Source organism: Bemisia tabaci, chromosome 5 (genome assembly GCF_918797505.1).
Source record: "Bemisia tabaci chromosome 5, PGI_BMITA_v3".
Taxonomy (NCBI): Eukaryota; Metazoa; Arthropoda; class Insecta; order Hemiptera; family Aleyrodidae; genus Bemisia; species Bemisia tabaci.
The window spans coordinates 17,712,941-17,717,319 of record NC_092797.1 but is presented as its reverse complement, the minus strand read 5'-3'; positions in this window follow the sequence as shown (position 1 = coordinate 17,717,319).

Below are 4,379 nucleotides of genomic sequence, written 5' to 3'. Positions count from 1 at the left end.
GGGCCGGCTGGGCGGGGGAAATTCTTGGTGGGGGTCAGTTCTTGGAGGAGGGCTCTGTCTCAAGATGACGTCATCAATTGCGAGTAGGCTTTTTCGTGTTTTTGCCTATGTTCTCAATTGAAGGCAAATTTTAAAGGAAGCTTCCGGCCTCTCTCTGTTAATATGGTTAATATGGTCTGAGATACTGAGGTAACTATCATTATTCTAAAAAACATTCCTCCGATAATTCTGATATGTCTTTCTATTGATGCATTGGGGGATTTTTTTTTCTTCTGGAGCACTCTTAAATTCTCTTAATCCTACGATGCTCAACACTTTTTTTATTCGCTAAGACCCAAGTCGGGTCAAATTGACCCGTATTTGAATACACGGATTTTGATAGTTTATTAAGTAATATCTAAGTTATTTCTATACCCTTTTGAAGGTAAAAAATATTCTCACCCTCTCCATAACATATCGGCGCTTTCTCACCCTCTCTCATCCGCCACATATAACTCCGCCAGAAGAGGTAGTTGGGTCAATTTGGCCCGGTTTTGGATTTCTAGGGGTAGTCGTCAAAATTAGTCCCTAGCATGAGGCAAGAGCATTCCAATGTCGCTAACCTTGCAAACATAAACGATCATCTAAACTAGTTTCACCTCTACTCCCAATGAACTATGCAATCAAGACGAAAATTACTTACCGTCGCAAAGTTTACTTTTTGCAAAATGTACCTAAGTTGCACAATCCTAGCAACATTGAAATGCTCTTGGTTCCTTTTTGCAAAATGCGATCCAATTGGTTGTTGCTGCAAAAAAATAGTTTCCCACACTTTTCGGGAAGAAAGCCTTTCCCTTACCTGGTTTCTCACTTAATATCCGCCCGAGTTTTGCATATCTTCCGTTTCTCCTCATCGCAGCTTCCATCAAACCGTAATTGCCCGGAAACTAGAACCGCACGTCTTATCTGATAAAATCGTTGGCCCTTTAGACCGATTCTGGGGGGTTAGGCTAGACTAGTCGATGAGTCAACTGTTGATCTAATTTCATTACGTGAACGTAGAAGAAAAACGGGGTAAAAATCACTAATGTGTGATCAATTTCCAAGGACAATTCTGTAATTTCTCCAACGATTTTAAATGGATTAAAACGCGTAATATCCAAAATCTAAGCTCAGATTCGGATTCCTCGTGAAAAACTGATGCGATTTCATGCATCAAATTTTAGAATAGCGTGAAGGAAAGAGGTTTAATGACGTAAAAAAACACTAATGTGTGATCAATTTTCGAGGACAATTCTGTAATTTCTCCTACGATTTTAAATAGATTAAAACGCGTAATATCAAAAATCTGAGCTCAGATTCGGATTCCTCGAGAAAAATTGATGAGATTTCAGGTATCATATGTTAAAATAGCGTGAAGGAAAAAGGTTTAACGACGCGTGTAGATTCTGTCATACTTTCCCTTTGAACTACGCCGCCGCGGCGCTTAGCGTTCGGTTTCGTCCCGAGGAATTCCTCACGATAAATTCTTATTCTTCCTCCTCCGCTGACCCACTGAGCACAACCCATGTTGCCACGTTGGATTCATATGCTCGAATCAGTATGTCTACGTTATGTCTCTTTCCTTCACGCTATGCCCGGGTATGATACATGAAATTGTATCAATTTTTTACGAGGAATCCGAATCTGAACTTCGATTTTGGGTATCACGCGTTTTAAGTAAAATTTTTCAACTTCAAAAATCCGAGATGACTGAAGTGGCTTAAAATGCCATTTCGGCTCCTGTTTGACGGGTTCTCCTGAAATTCGATGTCAGGGTATGATACATGAAATCGCATCGATTTTTTACGAGGAATCCGAATCTGAGCTTCGATTTTGGGGATCACGCGTTTTGAATCAAAATCTGTCAAAATTCAAAAAATTCAAAATTCGAAAATCCGAAATGGCTTAAAATGCTATCTCGGCCCCTGTTCGACGGATTTTTCTGAAATTCGGTGTCAGGAGGTATTTTTCGACAGGAAACTCGAATTTTTAGTCCATTTTTTAAAATTCTCAAATTCAAGATGGCGGACGTGGGCTAAAATGCTATCTCGGTTTCTGTTTGTTCGAGTCTTGTGAAACGCGGTATCACACGGTATTTTTCAACGGAAAACTCGAATTTTTAGTCAACTTTTTAAAATTCTCAACTCCAAAATGTTGGATGTGGCCTAAAATGAGCCCCGGTTCTGGCCTCCGTTTCTGTTCGTTAGAGCTTTGTGAATCGCGGGATCAGGGGCACTTTTCGACGGGAAACTCGAATTTTTAGTCGATTTTTGAAAATTCTCAAATCCAAGATGGCGGACGTGGCCTAAAATGCTATGTCGGCTCCTGTTCGATGGATTTTTTTGAAACTCGGTGTCTGAGGGTATTTTTCGACCGGAAACTCGAATTTTTACTAGGTTTAAAAATTCTCACATCCAGGATGGCGGACGTGGCCTAAAATGCTATGTCGGCTCCTGTTCGATGGATTTATGGCGCCCCCTTACTACATGCCTACTCTTGTATTTCTGTACAGCCGCAAAAGGGTCAAGGGGCGCCTGACCGTCTATGGACCAGGTGGAGTTTTTGTCCTGAAAATTTGCCTTTAGACGGCAATTCTCTTTATATTTTGTATAGACTATGGTTTTTATGCCCCCCTTTCTCGCGGACTCTCTTTTCACTTTTCTTGCCTCCTTTTTCCTTCCATTTCCCCCCTTCTTCCTTGCTTTCACTGCCCAACCTTGTTTCCTTTTCCTTTTTTCCCCTTGTCCTTTCTTCCCTTTTTTTCCTTTTCCTTTTCCCCCTTTTTTCCCTCTCTTCTTCTTTCGTGGCGCCCCCCAAAGGCTGGCGCCCGTGTGCGCCGCACGCCCTGCACACGCCCGAAGTCCGGGCCTGAGCATGACACCTCTTGCCAAAATACCAATTCTTTGAAACGCGTCCTTTAGGGCGTTTGAGAGATCTTTAAACCTTTTTTTTTCTTTCTTTTTTCCTTTTCAAATGATTATTGATTTGGACACTCAAACCATATTTTCAACAAACTTGACCTTGACATTTTGCAAATTTCCTACATAAGGGACACCTGCACGTGCAGCGATGACGGTGCAGAGATACAACTCTTCGTACTTGATGGATGTCCGTGTTGCATCTGCAAAATTGAAGGCGCGATGGCGCGAGACGTGATCTCGCTTACTCGCAATGCTCTGCTCTATGATGCCGACGCGGCGAGGTGTCGCTCAGATTTGGGAGAAAAGTTAAAACACGAAATACATCTCTCAGCCCGAACACATCTCTCCTGTCTCCAGCTGTGTTGACAATCATTTATTTTCTTTTTTCTTAATTTGATGTCTGATCCTTTTCGTAGGATGTATTTGTTGACCTGTATCTAAAGCTCGTATACGACACATTCCATACAACTTGCATAACACGTGTATTTAGCAAGCCTTGGGTCAATTTGACCCGGCTTGGGCATGCAAAGGTTAAGTTCTCGTGAAAGATGCATCTCTTTACCAACCGCCATTGAATTTTAACTTAACATTTTTTAATTTTTATAACCTCAAACAAAGAAATCGCAACACTTTATAATCTCTCAACGCCACTAGAACGAATTTTTTTTTTTTTCAATCGGTCTTGTTTTAACAATATTTTTACATTACCAATAATTTATTTAGTTCGCCTCTTGAAAAATTGGCCCATAGGCATCGTAAAATCGATATATAGCTTGAGTCTTTGGCGCCCTCTGTGCTGAGAATTTTATGTTCTCTTTCTTCTAAAATTTTCCTAGGACATTGGCGGGTCCAGCAAATTGGCAAAATTGTTTTTCTCCATTTAAACCTATGGAAATGTTTGGATTCTCGAAGGGGAAAGTGCTCCGACAAGAATCGATTATTTAACATAGTTTTAAATGGAGGAAATCCGGTGTTGCCAAATTGCTGGATCCGCCTATGTCCTCAGACAGATTCGGGCTATTTAAGGAAAGATGCCAGTGAAACTTCATTTCTCAGTTCCTGATGTTGTTCCTGGGTAGAGAAACAATTTTGGGCCCAAAAAATCGTGACTCTTCAAGTTGTTCGTAACCTCAATTTGATGGCATATACATGTAACAAGGAAAATCGAGAAACAACATTTAGGAAGCTTGGAGGCCAAGGCGCATAAGTGCAGCTTTTGAAAAATTGAGATATTTAATGATTTCACGTAAAACTAGTCTAATTGCATCATCTGTGAAAAATTCGCTCAAAAATTCCAATTTTTAAGCATCAGAAAGTCAGTTTGAACTTCCTCTTCGCCATGAAGGATCCGAGTAATTTCGAAACTTCAAACACGTATTTTTCGAAGTATCAAAAACTGCACTATAACGTGCCTTGTCTTCCAAGCCCTTCATTTCT